This window comes from Entelurus aequoreus, linkage group LG01, assembly GCF_033978785.1.
Source record: "Entelurus aequoreus isolate RoL-2023_Sb linkage group LG01, RoL_Eaeq_v1.1, whole genome shotgun sequence".
Lineage (NCBI taxonomy): Eukaryota > Metazoa > Chordata > Actinopteri > Syngnathiformes > Syngnathidae > Entelurus > Entelurus aequoreus.
The window spans coordinates 23,269,003-23,289,442 of NC_084731.1; the positions used below are offsets into that span (position 1 = coordinate 23,269,003).

At 35.2% G+C, this 20,440-nt stretch overlaps 1 protein-coding gene across 8 annotated transcripts in view; it reads left to right on the forward strand.

The window, feature by feature from the left end:
• foxp1b (forkhead box P1b) overlaps positions 1 to 20,440 on the forward strand; it is a 498,341-nt gene that overhangs the window by 403,338 nt on the left and 74,563 nt on the right. The gene's annotated exons all lie outside the window — the stretch shown is intronic.

Genomic DNA, 20,440 nt, shown 5'->3' on the forward strand with positions numbered 1-20,440 from the left:
CCCTAATATTTTGACTCAAATGCAATTTCATTTTAAGAATATATATTTTTTATAGTGGTGTTAAAATGATTTTGTTTTTAATCAGATTAATCACACTTTTGACTATTGGATTAATCAGGATTAATCACAATAAAATACTTGCTTGCATCATTTTTGAAAAAGACCCTAATATGTTGGCTCAAATGCAATTTCATTTTAAGAATATGTTTTTTTATAGTGGTGTTAAAATTATTTTGTTTTTAATCCGATTTATCACACTTTTAACTATTGGATTAATCAGGATTAATCACAGTAAATTACTTGCTTGCATAATTTTTGAAAAAGACCCTAATAAATTGACTCAAATGCAATTTCATTGTCAGAATATAATTTTTTATAGTGGTGTTAAAATTATTATTTTTTTAAATCAGATTAATCACACTTTTGACTATTGGATTAATCAGGATTAATCACAGTAAATTACTTGCGTGCATAATTTTTGAAAAAGACCCTAATATGTTGACTCAAATGCAATTTCATTTTAAGAATATATTTTTTTATAGTGGTGTTAAAATTAATTTGTTTTTAATCAGATTAATCACACTTTTGACTATTGGATTAATCAGGATTAATCACAGTAAATTACTTGCTTGCATAATTTTTGAAAAAGACCCTAATATGTTGGCTCAAATGCAATTTCATTGTCAGAATAACATTTTTTTTTATAGTGGTGTTAAATGATGTAGTTTATTTATTCAGATTAATCACACTTTTTAAATTGTGGATTAATGATGATTAATCACAGTAAATTACTTTCTTGCATAATATTCAAAAAGACCCTAATAGTTTGACTGAAATGCAATTTGTCAGAATATAATTTTTATAGTGGAATAAATGATTGTTTTTTTATCAGATTAATCACACTGTCTAATTTTACATTAATCACAATTAATCACAGTAAATTGCTTTCTTGGTAATTTTAATTCACTTTTAAAAACAAATATAATTTAATTGTCGGAATGTATTTTTTACAGAGGTGTTAAATGATTTTGTTTCTTTAATCCGATTAATCACACTTTTGAAATTTTGGATTAATCACGATTAATCACAGTAAATTACTTGTTTGCATAATATTCAAAAATACCTAAATATGTTGACTGAAATGTTATTAGTCAGAATATAATTTTTATCGAGGGGTTAAATTATTATTTATTTTTTTATTAGATTAATCACACTTTCTAATTTTAGATTAATCATGATTAATCACAGTAAATTACTTTCTTGGTAATTTTAATTCACTTTTAAAAACAAATATAATTTCATTGTCAGAATGTATTTTTTACAGAGATGTTAAATTATTTTGTTTTTTTAATCAGATTAATCACACTTTTGAAATGTTGGATTAATCACGATTAATCACAGTAAATTACTTGTTTGCATAATATTCAAAAATACCCTAATATGTTGACTGAAATGCCATTAGTCAGAATATAATTTTTATCGTGGGGTTAAATTTTTTATTTTTTTTTATCAGATTAATCACATTTTGTAATTTTAGATTGATCATGATTAATAACAGTAAATTACTTTCTTGGTAATTTTAATTAACTTTTAAAAACAAAGAATGTCCGAATGTAATGTTTACAGAGGTGTTAAATGATTGTGTTTTTTAATCCGATTAATTTAACTTTTAAATTTAGATTAACCATGATTAATCGCAGTAAATTACTTTCTTGCATGATTTAAATTAACTTTTAAAAAGACTGACATTTTGAAACAAATGCAATTTAATTGTCAAAATGTCTTTTTTAATGTATTACTTTATTTCATTTATACAATTTGCTGATAGTTTTATCTAAAGTTCCGTTGTGGTATATTTGGAAGTGAAATGTGGAGTTGGAGGCCCAGACCGGCTAAAAGAAAAATTATATTGCTTCAATTGCAAAGATCTCTCAAAACTCAAACTTTTCAGCTTTTTACTGGTGCTTTGGCAGTATTTTGAGATACTTACTCAACTTTTTTGCTGTCAAAAGATTTTTTTCTTTTTTTAAATCAGATTCATTGCGATTAATCGCCCTTTTGAATGCTGCTTAAACACAATTAATCACATTTAACAACATAACTGCAAGTATACTCCACCAGCCTTGTTTTGTTGTAGATGTGCTAGTAGCATTCTTGTGCTTTTGAATGGTATTTGATATAATTACATGCAAATTACCTTGGTTTTGTCCAAAGTCCTGTCAGGGTGTATTTTGAAGTGCAATTAGCACACAAGTCAGTCTACCCTCATTCATCTTTGCACTGACGTATGCATTGACCTGATCACTGACCATATAATAACCAGTGCCCGCTTTTCAGGTAACCATTAGCAATTAAGTTAAATTTAAAATAAATTGTGTGATTAATCTGCGTATAGACATAATTAATGTAATATTTTTTGTGATTAATTACATTTAGTCAGGCCCAGTATTTTATACATCTTATTTTAAGGTCCTATTACATTTCATTAGGATTCTGCAGGTAAGGAAGTGTCCAGTTTTTTTTTTAATATATATACTTTTTGACATAACAGTACAATGGTAAATCTAATGCAATCTTACATATTCTTACATCCTTCCATAAGTATTATTTGTTTCTAATTAATTCACAGTCTTCCAGTGTCTCCACAAATTGAATTGTCCCCACAGGGTTTGCAGTGTTTATAATTAATTTATTTTCCATTTAATAATACGGTACACTTAATGAAGGGGTCGAGGCCACCTCACTGTCAATTAAATTGCCTTTCCTTAAGAATATTAAACATTATTACACGATGCGTCCATTAAAACAGGTGACGTTGCCGCCTCAGTGTTGAAATATTGTCATGTCGGCACGGGTACCAAATTCGGTACATTTTAATAGGTACCGACCCAATTATGTCAGTACTTCCGGGTACCAATTTATGTAAAATCCAACCATATTTTCAAAACCTTTGTTGCACGCGATGTCATGCTCAAAAGTACAGTAAGGCTCCACTTTTTAAAATGTGCTAGCTCGATGTCAATTTACATTGGGTTTTTCCCAGACATGTGCTACCGATTAGCATGTAGGGCTCAACAACACAACAGAAGATAACACCGGCACATTCCACTCAATGGCAAAGACTACTTTCTTAATAAGGCAAACACACCCTAGTCCAGACTTGGGCAAATTAAGGCCTGTTAAACTTTTCAATCTGGCCCCCTGGTCATTCCCAGGTATTTTTTTTAGATATTTAAGATGGAAAGGTAAGCTGCCGTTATGATGTGCAGTGATGTTTCAAATGACCGTAAGTTTTGAACTATACAAAGTATTTCAATGGTTGGATTCTGCGCTTTTGCATGATATACTAGTTACTATGGTCATCTAATTAGTTACTATGGTAATCTAAGTTCACAGCAGCTCAGGCGAGGCACCAAGCAGTGTGGGTGTGGAGCGTTTCCACAGAGTGTTTCCAGAGCGGCCAGCCTGAAATGCGGGTGTCAGGGACAGACGCGGGAGGAGATTTTTACAACAAAGTTCAAAAGCTTAGTGATATATCAGATCGTAGGTGTTTTTTTTTACCCCATTGCGTTCATATTTTGCTGTGTTTTTTGCATTTTTGTTGTGTTTCGCTTGATTGTAAAATATCTCGATGGAGGAGGGGGTGTGACGTTCATATGTTGTCGATATTCAGTGTTTTATTGTTCATAGTTAGTATTGTAAATCCCACATTCTTTATTTTCATGTACATTCTGGGTGTCTCATTCAGTAAAAAAAAGGAAAATTCCACATAACGTTTTAGCATTCAATCAGACATTATTGTTTTGTTTTAGTGTTCCTAAAAATAGGGCCCAAGCACTCATACTGTACAGCAGCTTTCCACAGCTTACATATATATAAATATACATACATAGATAAATATACCGGCCCCAGACACATTTTTTTCTCTAAATTTGCCCCCCCCGAGTCAAAATAATTGCCCAGGCCTGCGGTAGTCTATTCACTACTGCCATATAAGGCAGGTGTCCAAAGTACAGCCCGGGGGCCATTTGCGGGCCGCAGCTAATTGTTTACCGGCCCGCCACACATTCTGGAATATACTATTGTAAAAATAAAAAAGGAGATTAAAAAAAGTGGAATGAGGGTGAAATCTAACGAGAAAAAGTTGCAATGTTGACACAAAAGCTGCCATGCAGGCTGTTTTTTTCCTTTTGTCTTTCTTCATTTTACTTTTTTTTGCCATTGCTCAAAAAAAAAAAAATAATGACAAAAAATCCATGTTATAATGAATTATTTTCAGGGCTCCAATTACTTCAAATATTTCACTTTAAAATGTTTTACGTGGTAAATATTGCATATATTGTGTAGTAGCCATACAAAAACATCAAAGTTTTCTTTGACAAAAGCGCATAAAACAAACAAAATAATAGTTCCAGCATAAAATCGACAGGTACATCTGAAGTTGATCTCGTAACTTAAGTGTTGAAAGTAAAAGAAAAACCTAATAAAAATGTATCACTTTATGAGTGGGGGCACCTTTTGGATCCCAAAAATATTTAGTGATTTTTTATTTATCTTTTCACTGTGATTACTCAAAATATGAAAGAATTAAAACCAATGGTGTCCTGCATTGTTGATCTTTTAGGGCTCTAATTACTAAATACTGCATATTTCAGTTTTACTATAAAAAAAAACTAAGTTGTTTTTGACAGAAAAGCCATAAAACATTTTTTTTAATTTGTATTACTTTATATCAACTTGAAGTTGATATAGAAATTTACATTAAATAATTTGAAAAAAAACAATAATCTGACTTATTTTAACATTTTAATGACTGAGACCCTTTATGGTCCCAGGACCCCTAAAGGTAAAATAAATAAAAAATGTATATATTTTGTTATGGTTTGAAAATGAAAAATATCAAAATGGCCCCCACATGCTTTAATTTTTCCGGTGTGCGGCCCTCAGTGGAAAAAGTTTGGACACCCCTGATATAAGGTATTGGTATTGCAACTGCATGCTAAGTCTACTAGAAACGTAAGACAACAAGATAAATGGACATTGCATCTTAGTTTTAAATGTTTTTTTGTTTTTTAATGAGGTATTTTAAACAATTACCATGTATTAACACATTTGAACACACACACAAAACTAACAAAAATTGGTACTGTTGAGTACTGGTATCAATTCGAGATATCGATTAAAATGTGAAAGCTACCCATCCCTAATGTGATGCGATGGAAATATTTCGTTTGAAACGTCACGCCTGTCTTTCGGGAAGGAATTAACTTGGCATCTTACACATTTTCTTGTTTTCTTGCACCGAAGACTGTGATCTTTGAACTGTTAGCGCTGAGCCTCCAGGCACTGTGAGCTCACAGCATAACGTCTGACTTGTGTTGCACTGATCTAAACACATGTGTCAGTAGGAAATCTATGCCGGTGTATTGGATTGTCCGAAGCTTAAGCAGGCAACAAAAGTAGTTTAGTACAACAAATTTATTTACCCATTATCAGAAGTGCAGGTTGAATTGAGTTGGCCGTGGCAGACAGACCACATGTACTCACGGAGCAAACAAGACACACACAAGCCAAAATCTCTCTCTAGTCCCGGTCTTCTGCATTTTTTATATGTCTCTTGTGCGTCACTGTTTGTTATCTTGTGCGTCACTGTTTTTTATCTCGTGCATCATGATTGTTTTGTTTTGGTTTGTCTGTTCCAAAACAACCTCGTATCTCTTAGTCATATTTGGAAAATCTAAACATTTCTGTAGACAGGTTGGCATAACTCTATATTCACCTTTGTCCCACAACTGTCCATTCAATGGCACAAAATAGAAGAGAATTGAAAATGAGCAGACATTCTTAATAGACAAGTAATATAGGTCAAAAGGTCAGAAATTCTACGACATACCCTCCTTCCAGGGTCCTAAGACCCTGGACCAAAACAATTTCTGATGTAGACCACTAAGTTAAATCTCTACCACAGATAGAGGCAAAAACCTCAATGTTTTTATACGAGGCAAAAATTCCGTCTATGACCCTCCTTCAGAGCGATCGCTGTTACCAGCCTGCAGTAAAACCATCTCACAGAACACAATTAGTGGCCTACCCTTTGATTTAGTAAAGGAATAACAAATACTTTGATCATGAACATCATTGAACATAAATAGATGAATGTATATAGACTTATGACTGTAAGACATTTGCAAAAATATTTTTTCCGGCATTTGCAATGAATGTAGTTACCAATATTGTTAATTACCAATTGATTTTGAACACACAACTGAATTTCGTATGAGTCCATGTTCGATTAGTGCTCGTATAGATGGCTCGGTGGTGCCTCAGGCTGGTGGCCTGCCGACACCTCGTTGGGCTTTTGGCTGCCTTGGTGAAGAAAGAGATCCACTCAAACAGTCTGTCTCTGTCTCTTCTTGGGGTGTGGTTCAGTCCATTGGGCAGACTGTTTAATGGCATGTCCGTGCTGGCCGAAATTGTGAAAAAGCTGAGAAAAAGTATGGGGCGTTGGGGCTTTGGTCCAGGCCCTTGGCTTGCTTCAAGGCCTCCTTGCCGCTTCGGCACTCCCGACACCTCCTTCCACAGCTGCTGGAGTCCCGACGGACACATATTGGCTGGCAACCTTAGTCGTTCTCGTCATCGCTGGCAAGGTGTTGTCTCTCCTCTTGGTTCCTTCCAGTCAGGTACCGGGTGTTGGTCCTGGATTGGCTTTGACCGTGCCCCTCTTAGCGAGTGCGAGGGAATCTGGAGTGGCTGCTTTCATCCTCAAATCTGCACAGAGGAACTGGCACACAAATTCTACATTTTGCAAACATACCATTTTGGTCTCATGGTCTTTCCACCTTCCTAGGAAGCTGCTGGTCCTGAGAAGTGCTGATCTTGTGACTGAAGACGATAACCTGTTTTCTTAAAATAGGTGCCGTTGTTTGACCTAATCTTTTTTTGGGGAAACCATGTCGGGATATTAGATAATTCACAAAACATTTAATTACTGAATTGGCACCCTCCTTTGAGGTTGGGGTTGCTTCCGCCAACCACTGCAATCGTCAATCTAAATCATTACGTTCTTTTATCCTTGTACCGGATTGATCATATCGATTAAATAAAACCTCAACACGCTCAAACTTGACCCAATCCAAACTCACCTCCCCCCTCTGTCCCTGAAACAGGGACAGTGTTAGTCGTAGTAATAGTAATAGTAATAGTAGTAGTAGTATTAGTAGTTTCAGAAACATCCAAGAAAAAGAAAAGGGCAGCTGATAGTCAAGTGCAGCAAGAACGGAGGCGGAGGACAGGTCATGTTTGAGGTCACTGTTCGCTTTTGCAATAGTACTTTGATATTTTACAACACTTAGTGAATTATTGTGGCCTCAATAATTCACTAAATAGTTGTATTTGATTTAGTCTATCTATGATGGGACAATGCACAGAAACATTAAGTTTAGATACAGATATGTTCTGTACCAGATTATATCTAAATAGCTACTTTCCATCTGTAGTCCCTGGCTACCTAAATTAAAGGGATCCAAAAATCAAGCAATAAAATTATGACACTAATTAATCATAATAAATATATACATTCATAATAATCAATAATTAATCAAAAAATAATCATACTGTAGCATGTAATCAAATTTAGGAAAGTCATAAAATGCCCCTTCATGGACACATACTTAATATATCAGAACCATCCACACCTTATTTACATCATCACACAAAGACAATACATGCTCTTGTTCACATCTGTCATCATTCGTAACAACAACCAAGATTTTAACAGCCATACCTCACAATTTACAACAAAAATGCTCTCATGGATAAATATACTACACATTAATTTGATGTGTCAACATAATGCCCCTCTTAGTGACCTGTGTGAGCAGCCTTGATTGCTCCAAAGCCACTTTTTAACTTCAAATTTTCTATTTCTTTTGTTATAACGTGGAGAAGGCTAATTGGTCTGTACATGTTCTGGTCTTCTTTATTTCCTGCTTTATGGATTTAATTATAGTAGCAGTTTCTCGACGTGGTAGGGAAAGTGTTTTCCGTTATTGATTTATTTATCAATTGTTGTTATACGAGCAATAATACAATCCTTATATGTTTTTAGGAAGATAGTGTCCAACCCATATATATATCTCTAGATCGTGAGTCTGATAATGCAGTGAAGATTTTGTTTAACTTTGTTTCATTTGTTAATTCTAAAATTAGTCCATCCTGAATAAATGACACTTATTTGCACTGATTTTGAGGGACTTTTTATTCAGGGTTTGTACAGACTGGATGAAATGTTCATTAAAAGTATTACTTATGTCCAGACTGTCTGCAATAGTAGCGCCATTGATATTTAATGTTATAGTGTTGTTTCTTGTTTGCTCTCTTTCCGTAAGTTTGTATCTGGTTTTCCATAACTTTCTAATGTTCCCTTTTGCAGCTTTGATTAATTCTAAGTGAAAGTCAGCCTTAGACTTCTGCATAAACATTGTAACTTTGTTCCTCCAAACTTTTAAAATCATACGATCTGTATTTAGACCTGTTTTAATTGCTCTTTTGAGAGCTGAGTCCCGATGTCTTTATTAGAATCCAAATTGTTTTATTAATCCAAGGTATTTTTATTTTAGCACTCTTCTTTCTGGTTTTGTATTAGTGTATTTACAGATGATCTCTTTGATTTTTGTCATCCAATTGTAATTCTAGTAGGGCTGCTTATCATTTGTATCATGTAGAAGCCGTTTAATATCCTTAAATTTCTTTCTACACGTCTTATTTAACCAGTCCAGATTAACGTCCCCCATGACGTTACTTCTTTCATACTATGCTGTTTGAGGATGTCTGAAAATGAATCAAGAAAAATGTCTTTAGCTGTGGTCGGTCGGTATACTACAATTACCTTGAAATACATTTCTGAGGAAAATGTGATTTTAATTTCAACATACTCAAATTGATCTACTTTTAATGTTTTCCCTTTCATAAATCATAATTCCTCCCCCCTTTGTCACTCGATCTGTCTTTTCTGTAATTCTTGTCCCCCGGGACATTAATTAGAACGAAAGGTGTTGTGGGTTTTAACCATGTCTCTGATAGACAAGGTAATCCGGATTAGAGTCTGACAGTAACTGCTGTATTTTTTCATTATGTTTCCTGTGGTAGAAAGTTTAATAATGCGGACACGTTTGTTACTGAATACTTTCTACAGACTTCTGTCTCTCTGCGAATTTGTGTATGTAATAAGCAACTATAAATATTTGATATGCTTAAATTTGTTATTTTAGCTCAGCTGTTGTATAGCTGCTAGCTCCTTGTAGCCTACAGCAGGAATGTCCAAATTGCAGCCAATAGCTATGTTTTTAACAGACAACCGAAATAATTAAAAATGTGGTATTAGCGTATCGGTTCAATCAGCGGCAGCTACGCCCTGTTTTATCATTTGACCTAAATTTTTGGTTTCGTAGGCAGGACAGAGGGAACAATGTGGGACAGCAATTGTCCATCTTATACCATGCTAATTGTTGTAAGGATAGTTCACATGAGCGGCCATACCTTGAGTCCCACCATATATAAGAGTCAAAAGGCTCCTAATATGAGTCGTCTAATTGGTGATCATACACTTTGGCGGTTTGGGTGGCAGGGCACACGGACACACCTCAGTCAGCCAGTGCTAGGACAGTTGGAGCAGTCCCCGTCCTCCACTCGTTCCTGGGAGGCGTCCCCAGTAGTTGTCAGCTGATGTCGTGCTGTCAGGCAACATCAGGAAGTTCCTTCTGTGCGGTATTGAATTGTCAGGGCACAGTTCGTAAGCAGGTCATTACAAGGTGTGTGCAGGTTGACCACAAAGGAATGCTTCAAAGATTGTGTTGAACATTGTCCGTTGACACTTATGTCCAGCAGGGGTCTGTTTGTATCCTGCTGTTCGTCCTGCTGTGGGCGTCCTCTGTCACACCTGTATTTTTTGTGAGCATGTTCTGGCTACACTTTGGAGCTTGTCTTGTTCAGAGAAGTTGGCAGTCCCCCGGCTGCATAACAGTTTCCACCCCAGCTTGACCTAGGACAATTCCGTGACTACCACCCAAGTCCGTCTGTATGGTTTTACGTTTTGTTGAGGTTTTTTTCCTCCAGAATTTGGAACTCAAAACATGTACACCCATCGTTTTCATATCCTCTCGGTTAGTTCAATTTTGCATATCACGTTTTAAAATCACAGTCTTAACTATCCCATTAAATGTTAATCAATAACCCTAATTCAAAGATTATACGTACTACTTCAAGTGTATTTAAGTACCCTTTTAATTCACTTAAAGATTATCTATAAGTTAATTTAAACTATCATTTGTCTATCAGTAGGCGCGAGCAAGCTGTACGTCATGCTACAGGCAGAATGTTTTTTATTCTCGTTTTTCCATCTTCTCTTTCACACTAGTCACAACATGCACACACACACATTGTTTTGTGCCAGCTGTCCTGATATCGCAGCACAAACACCTCACAAGGCCACCTCCCAGATGTATGGTGGAATGCAATGTCTAATTAAAAATATAAATTACTTCAAACTAAAAATGTCAGACTACACTTTAAAGTTACCCGACTTAAACTTACTTGTATTAAATTGATTTCCAAACTAACCACCACCACAGCAGACATCTTCCTCAATCCTATCCCAATACTCCCATAAATTAGAAAGGTGTTTCACAATAGTGGTTAAGTAGTTGTTTTGAGTAATAGATTTCAATATGGGGAAATTAATAAGACTAAATTTGCCCTAGTGTTTGAATGTTGTCTGTCTATCTATCTGTGTTGGCCCTGTGATGAGGTGACGACCTGTCCAGGGTGCAAAGTCAAATTGTGAAACAAAAATTAAAGTTGAATCAAGTGGAAATTGATAGAGTATATGAACTACATTCTTGAGAATAGTAATTGATCATTAATATGTTGGAAGCCGCATATTGAACATATTAAAGAAAAATATCCAAATCCATTGCCATTCAGTATAAAGTAAAACACATGCTGAATAAGAAATGTCTGCACTTGTTATATTATTCATTTATTTTTATTTTTTTTTCCATATGTAACATTGTTTTGAAGTTTGGGGAAATGTTTATAGAAGAAATATAGACCCAATACTTAAAGTTAAAAGGCTCTTTTCAATAATACACAAAACATTATTATTATGATCATACCAATCCATTTTTATAAGTCATAATGTGTTAAATGTTCAAATAATCTATTTTTAAAACAATGGCAATTATGTTTCGAGTAAAGAACAACAGCCTTCCAGTTTGTATTCTTAGCTTATTTACATTATGAGGAGAAAACTATCATTTACGGGGGATATTGATTTTTGAAATAGGTCAAGTAAAATAAAATAAAAATACAAATGTATTTCAGTTTTAGAAGTTAAATGATGGACCATCCTCAGTGATGAGCTGAACACATGTAGTTTTTTGTTATGGTTTAAGAGACCCTTGAAAAGTAAAGTTTTTTGAACATTATAAAATATGGTAACAAAATACTTTCATCTTTTAACGTTGATGTTCCAGGTAATTTAATGTCCAGTGAATGTATAGGATAGGTCAATATAAGCTTTGGCTTCCGTCTATTCCTTTTTCGGTCATTCTTTTTCTTTTCTTTTCTTTCTGTGTGTAAATGTGTATGATTGTTAATATGTCTAATCTGTACTGTTAAACTGCTCACACAAATTGGTTGATGGTTGATTATATGACCAAAATAAACGTATTTCATTTATTCATTCATTATGTATCGCACTCATAGTTTTATTCCATTTTGCATGTAATTATTCCTATTGATTTCTTCCCATTTCACTCAAACAACTAAACAAACAAACAAATAAACAAACTTGCAGCTAACCACAATCAACAGCATACCATTTACGAATACCTTCATTTGTCACTTTCTCATCTTTTCTTCACTTTCGTTTTCCTTTACAAACAACATCCTGTATCCATCTCTTCCTTACACTTCACACAATGTTTCTATTTTCGGTTCTCCTAGAAACCATCCACGTAACGTAAGGTTATAAACATCCTTTTCCCATATTTTCTCAAACCATCCTCTTCACCCACAATCTTCCTTCACCTGCTCTCTCTTCCTCTCTCTCTCGCTCTCTCTCCTTCTCTCACAACACAAACACAATAATCCAAATTAATCAGTCTTATAAAATACAACAGGGTCAGCAGCAATCTAAACCTGTATCATTATTTATCTCTTAAAAATTGTTCCTCCTTCATAACCTGCATTTTATAATTTTGGCTTTAATATGATTTAGGGCAGTGGTTTTCAACCAAAACAAGAAATCACAAGTTTTCAACAAACACACAGACAAATGATCACATATAAAACAACTCAATCCAACCATAATTTACCCCATTCCAGGTTGTTTTTGGAGAACCTGACTAAACCTATCTTTTATCAAAAATAGATTCAGCAATTAGTCCTATCGATCCGGCTCTCTCCAGGCAGAAAATGTTTACACTTTAAAGCAAACTGCTTACCTTGTGATGCGCGCATGCAACACACTGTCTGCCTGAGAGAGAGAGCGGGAGCGGGAGCGGCTGTCGACCTGTAGCTTCTGGGCCATCCTGTTCGTGACGCCAATTTGTGTAGTGGATTGTCCGAAGCTTAAGCAGGCAACAAAAGTAGTTTAGTACAACAAATGTATTTACCCATTATCAGAAGTGCAGGTTGAATTGAGTTGGCCGTGCAGACAGACCACATGTACTCCGGAGCAAACAAGACACACACAAGCCAAACTCTCTCTCTAGTCCCGGTCTTCTGCCATTTTTTATATGTCTCTTGTGCGTCACTGTTTTTATCTCGTGCATCATGATTGTTTTGTTTTGGTTTGTCTGTTCCAAAACAACCTCGTATCTCTTAGTCATATTTGGAAAATCCAAACATTCTGTAGACAGGTTGGCATAACTCCATATTCACCTTCGTCCCACAACTGGTCCATTCAATGGCACAAAATAGAAGAGAATTGAAAATGAGCGGACATTCTTAATAGACAAGTAATATAGGTCAAAAGGTCAGAAATTCTACGACCATGTATTAACACATTTGAACACACACACAAAACTAACAAAAATTGGTACTGTTGAGTACTGGTATCAGTTCGAGATATCGATTAAAATGTGAAAGCTACCCATCCCTAATGTGATGCGATGGAAATATTTCGTTTGAAACGTCACGCCTGTCTTTCAGGAAGGAATTAACTTGGCATCTTACACATTTTCTTATTTTCTTGCACCGAAGACTGTGATCTTTGAACTGTTAGCGCTGAGCCTCCAGGCACTGTGAGCTCACAGCATAACGTCTGACTTGTGTTGCACTGATCAAAACACATGTGTCATTAGGAAATCTATGCCGGTATATATATATATATATATATATATTAAAAATAAAAAAAAGAGATGTTTAACTCTATAAAGAGAGCGTTTGGAGGTGCAGACTGACCTTGAGCTTGTAGAGGTTGACACAGTATGATCCATCAAGACCCAGGAAAGCTGCTGTCTTTAACTTCCCAGTTTCCATAGCTTGACTCTATATATGATGTGTGCACTGTAGTTCCTATCTACAGGCTTCATGTTTTTTTTTTTTTGGCGCGCAAGCCACGTGCAAGGGAGGATATTGGCTCGTTCACTCCATCACACACGGTCACGAGTGAGCAAACAAGGTGAACATCAGCGGCAGGGGAAAAAACATGCGAGCCCCACGGAACATCGAAGAAGACAGCGCCGGAGCCGGCAAAGCGCTGACTGTCAGAGATTAAAGAAGATGTCAGCGGCAGTTTAGCGCACGAGTTTAGGTGAAGACAGCAGCCTCCGCCGGAATATTCTCCCCAGCATCTTAGATCCGTCAGAAAGAACCAAGCAGGTGATTCTTCTCCCCTGAAAATGTGCGTTAGATGGCGGATAAGAGCAAGAAATGAGATGCTGCGGTATTCTCCTGAGAAAAAGTAAAACAAACAGTGGACCTTTTTTTTTTTTGAAGATAAATGCTTAGTCATGCAAAACTCAAATGTCCACTGTGGAGGACGCTGGTTCTCAGAAGAATATATAGTAGACCAAAACACGTACAGTACGGGCCAAAAGTTTGGACACACCTCATTCAATGCGTTTTCTTTATTTACATGAAAATTTACATTGTAGTTCAGGGGTCCCCAAGCTACGGCCCGTGGGAAGTCCCAAGTTAAAAAAATAAAATAATATTTTTGTAATTTTTTTATTTATTAATTATTATTTTTTAATTATTTTGTAAAATCTGGCATCTGCAACAACTAATCGATTAAATCGATTAAAATCGATTATAAAAATAGTTGCCGATTAATTTAGTCATCGATTCGTTGGATCTATGCTATGCGCATGCGCAGAGCCTTTTTTTTTTTTTTTTTTTTTTAAATTTTTTTAAATTTTTTTATTTTTTTTAAAATAAACCTTTATTTATAAACTGCAACATGTACAAACAGCTGAGAAACAACAATCAAAATAAGTATGGTGCCAGTATGCTGTTTTTTTCAATAAAATACTGGAAAGGATAGAAATGTAGTGTGTCTCTTTTATCCGATTATTAATCGAAGTAATAATCGACAGATTAATCGATTATCAAATTCATCGTTAGTTGCAGCCCTAATATATATATATATATATATATATATATATATATATATATATATATATATATATATATATATATATATATATATATATATATATATATATATATATAGCCCGGCCCCCGGCCAAATTTTGTTAACCCAATGCGGCCCCCGAGTCAAAAAGTTTGGGGACCCCTTTTGTAGATTTTCATTGAAGGCATCAAAACTATGAATGAACACATGTGGAGTTATGTACTTAACAAAAAAAGATGAAATAACTGTAAACAGGTTTTATATTCTAGTTTCTTCAAAATAGCCACCCTTTGCTCAGATTAGTTTTTCGCACACTCTTGGCATTCTCTCGATGAGCTTCAAGAGGTAGTCACCTGAAATGGTTTTCACTTCACAGGTGTTCTTGAAGCTCATCGAGAGAATGCCAAGACTGTGCAAAGGCAGTAATCAGAGCAAAGGGTGGCTATTTTTGAAGAAACGAGAATATAAAAACATGTTTTCAGTTATTTCACCTTTTTTTTGTTAAGTACATAACTCCATATGTGTTCATTCATAGTGTTGATGCCTTCAGGGACAATCTACAATGTAAATAGTCATGAAAATAAAGAAAACGCATTGAATGAGGAGAAGGTGTGTCCAAACTTTGGGCTTGTACTGTATGTCCACTCCAGTGGTTGTTTGTTTTTTGCATAATAGGGCTATTTTTTCCCCAAATCGATTAACTCTGACAAAATAAATTGACCAAAAAACAAGTGCCCACTGAAGAGGTTCTCGGAAGAATATGTACGCTCCAAATACCAAAAAGTATGTAAAGTTTTGACTTGGAAATTGAACATTTTAACCTGATGAGATACATTTGGTAGATTAAGCGTTTCAAAATGTTCAATGGTATGTTCTATGTTGTACCAAAAATGCTCATTTAAAAATTCCATTCTGATATCTTAAAAACTGTATTGTTAATTGCAAAAATGAAATGGCTGCTGTAAGTGATCTTCACACAAGCTATAAGCCATACCAAAAACACAACTTTGCAATAATGCTGACAGTGCGTCACATTCCATAACACAATGCCTTCGCCTAACCTTCTGAGAGCCAGCGTCCACTGCGGTGGATGTTTGTGTTTTGCATAACAGGGACATTTTATTCCCAAAATGTGTCACTCTGGCAAAAGAAACCAAAAAATAAAATGTCCACTTCAGTGGACGTTTGTCTTTTGCATAACCGGGCTTTTTATTTTTTTTTAAGAAATTCGTCACTCTTACAAAATAAATAGACCAACAAACATATGTCCGCTGCAGTGGACACTTGTGTTTTGCATAGCAAGGCTATTTTAATTCAAATTCCTAACTCTGACAAAAGAGTTATGAATCTAATGAATACATTTTTTTTTTAAAGTCCACTGAAGTGGATGTTTTTGTTTTGCATGATAAGGCTATTTTTTTATTTTTTATTTTTTTGTCTTTTTGACTAAATAAATAGATATGTCCACTACAGTGGACACTTGTGTTTTACACAACAGGGGCTATTTTTTCCGAAATTCCTAATTCTGACAAAAGAGTTATGAATAAAATGAATAAAGAAAATAAAATGCCCACTGAAGTGTATGTTTGTGTTTTGCATGACACGGCTATTTAAAAAAAAAGAAGTTGTCTTTTCGACTAAATAAATAGACCAACAAACATATGTCCACTGCAGTGGACACTTGTGTTTTACACAACAGTGCTATTTTTCCCGAAATTCCTAACTCTGACAAAATAGTTATTAATAAAAAAAATAAAATGTCTACTGAAGTGTATGTTTGTGTTTTGCATGACAAGGCTATTTAAAAAAAAAAATGTATGTGGTCTTTTTGACTAAATATATAGACCAACAAACATATGTCCACTACAGTGGACACTTGTGTTTTACACAACAGGGCTATTTTTCCCGAAATTCCTAACTCTTGACAAAAGAGTTATGAATAAAATGAATACAAATAAATAAAATGTCCACTGAAGTGTATGTTTGTGTTTGCATGACAAGGCTATTTTATTATTATTTTGTTTTGTCTTTTTGACTAAATAAATAGATCAACAAACATATGTCCACTACAGTTGACACGTGTGTTTTACACAACAGGGCTATTTTTCCCGAAATTCCTAACTCTGACAAAAGAGTTATGAATAAAATGAGTACAAAAAAATAACATGTCCACTGAAGTGTATGTTTGTGTTTGCATGACACGGCTATTTAAAAAAAAAAAAAAATTGTCTTTTCGACTAAATAAATAGACCAACAAACATATGTCCATTGCAGTGAACACTTGTGTTTTACACGACATGTCTATTTTTTCCCGAAATTCCTAACTATGACAAAAGAGTTATGAATAAAAAAAATAAAAATGTCCACTGAAGTGTATGTTTGTGTTTTGCATGACAAGGCTATTTTATTATTATTATTTTGTCCTTTTTGACTAAATAAATAGACCAACAAACATATGTCCACTACAGTGGACACTTGTGTTTTACACAACAGGGCTGTTTTTTTCTGAAATTCCTAACTCTGACAAAAGAGTTATGAATAAAATTAATTTTAAAAATTAAATGTCCACTGAAGTGTATGTTTGTGTTTGCATGACAAGGCTATTATATTTTATTTTTTGTCTTTTTGACTAAATAAATAGACCAACAAACATATGTCCACTACAGTGGACACTTGTGTTTTACACAACAGGGCTATTTTTTCCCCGAAATTCCTAACTCTGACAAAAGAGTTATGAATAAAATGAATAAAAAAAATTAAATGTCCACTGAAGTGTATGGTTTGTGTTTTGCATGACAAGGCAATTTTTTTTTTTTTTGTCTTTTTGACTAAATAAATAGACCAACAAACATATGTCCGACTACAGTGGACACTTGTGTTTTACACAACAGGGCTATTTTTTCCCCGAAATTCCTAACGCTGACAAAAGAGTAATTGAATAAAATGAATTTAAAAAATTAAATGTCCACTGAAGTGTATGTTTGTGTTTTGCATGACAAGGCAATTTTTTATTTTTTTTTGTCTTTTTGACTAAATAAATAGACCAACAAACATATGTCCACTACAGTGGACACTTGTGTTTTACACAACAGGGCTATTTTTCCCCGAAATTCCTAACGCTGACAAAAGAGTTATGAATAAAATGAATAAAAAAAATTAAATGTCCACTGAAGTGTATGTTTGTGTTTTGCATGACAAGGCAATTTTGTTTTGTTTTTTTGTCTTTTTGACTAAATAAATAGACCAACAAACATATGTCCACTACAGTGGACACTTGTGTTTTACACAACAGGGCTATTTTTCCCGAAATTCCTAACGCTGACAAAAGAGTTATGAATAAAATTAATTAAAAAAATTAAATGTCACTGAAGTGTATGTTTGTGTTTTGCATGACAAGGCTATTTTTTTTTTTTTTTTTGTCTTTTTGACTAAATAAATAGACCAACAAACATATGTCCACTACAGTGGACACTTGTGTTTTACACAACAGGGCTGTTTTTTTCTGAAATTCCTAACTCTGACAAAAGAGTTATGAATAAAATTGAATTTAAAGAAATAACATGTCCACTGAAGTGTATGTTTGTGTTTGCATGACAAGGCTATTATATTTTATTTTTTGTCTTTTTGACTAAATAAATAGACCAACAAACATATGTCCACTACAGTGGACACTTGTGTTTTACACAACAGGGCTATTTTTCCCGAAATTCCTAACGCTGACAAAAGAGTTATGAATAAAATGAATAAAAAAAATTAAATGTCCACTGAAGTGTATGTTTGTGTTTTGCATGACAAGGCAATTTTTTTTTTTTTTTTGTCTTTTTGACTAAATAAATAGACCAACAAACATATGTCCACTACAGTGGACACTTGTGTTTTACACAACAGGGCTATTTTTTCCCCGAAATTCCTAACGCTGACAAAAGAGTTGTGAATAAAATAAATAAAAACATAAAATGTCCACTGAAGTGGATGGTTGTGTTTTGCATGACAAGGCTATTTAAAAACATTTTTTTGTCTTTTTGACTAAATAAATAGACACTTGTGTTTTACACAACAGGGCTATTTTTTCCCAAATTCCTAACTCTGACAAAAGAAATTCACCAAAAAAACAAAATGAAAACAAATGCAGGTGGATTTTACTAGGAATTGAAATTCAAGTTAATTAAATGTTATACATGTAGCTTCAAATCACAAATGGCGTTATCTCAAGGCACAATTCAAAGCAAAATTATAATCGCAACCAAGTTTTAAGAATGACTTTTGTGCCTTGCACAACACAAACAAATGAGTCGTTTTACAACTGATTGTCTCTCTAGAAACTGCTGCGTGCTTGAATGACCGCCAAATGCGGCATTCCTCTGAACTAAAGCGTTATTACGAGCACATGTTCAAAGGTAAAAAGCCCTGTGAAGTCAGGTAAATAATCAGGTTGAAGATAATAGCCTGGGCGTAAACAGACAGCATCCACTCCTTTTGCCAGCGCTAAACCTAATGAACTTTTAATTGACGCGGTTGCGCAAGTCCTTCAGTCAGGCAGCAGAAAACAAGCCTCTCCTCTGATGGACCTGTTTTCCCCCGACCGGCTTCAGATGGGTTTACTGCGGGCCCTAAGTACCATGTAGTTAGTTTCATGTGTCATATAAAATCTGCCCAGGCACAACGACGCCTGCAACTAAAACCTTAAGTGCATCCACAGGAATCACTCATCGGCTTTGCACTTCCGTCTTAAGGAAGGAGGAGAAATTCAATCACTGATGCCTTGACACACCAAAGCCGTGGCACGTGCCGCCCGCTTCTCGGTCGTCTCCCAGAACACTCTGCAAACGGGCTTCTGACTCCGTCGGTATTGTGAAAATCCACTCTGGTGCTTCTGGTTATTTTTAGTCGCCGGTTCACTTATTCAAACGTGGCACGTTGATCTGTGCGCGGCACTAATTCCCCACGCAAAACTGCACCGGGGCGCTCACCGTGCACTTGGCCCACTTTGCTTCCCAACAATCAACAGTAACTCCGGCTTGGGAATTGTAACAGCAGTCTGCTCAAGAGGTAAATAATCAAATCTGGCACGAGTCCACGGCTTCTTTTTTTCCCCCATTTACTCATTATAATAATGACATGTAGTCATCCTGACGGAAAGGATAAGGAATAGAGCGGGTGAAGTAGTTAAGTAGTTAGGCTAGGGGAGATAAAACGGATCCCTCGGGGATTGAGGTATGCCAAAAGGGATGCTTAAAATTCCTCCCTGGGAGAAGTCATGTGACCGACTTCACACATTTGCCACTTAGCACGCAGTACTACACATCATGACGCCTACAAAAGTAGTAATCATAGTAGTATCCACTAGATACGCTTAGTATCATCACAGTGGATGTCCGGTTTTTAGAGAAGCTGATGACACTAGGGATGTCCGATATTATCGGTATCGGTTTCAAAATTATCGGTATCGGTTTCAAAAAGTAAAATGTATGACTTTTTAAAACGCCGCTGTGTACACGGACGTAGTGTGAAGTACAGAGCGCCAATAAACCTTAAAGGCACTGCCTTTGCGTGCCGGCCCAATCACATAATATCTACAGCTTTTCACACACACAATTGAATGCAAGTCATACTTGGTCAACAGCCATACAGGTCACACTGATGGTGGACGTATAAACAACTTTAACACTGTTACAAATATGCGCCACACTGTGAACCCACACCAAACAAGAATGACAAACACATTTCGGGAGAACATCCGCACCGTAACACAACATAATCACAACAGAACAAATACACAGAACGCATTGCAGCACTAACTCT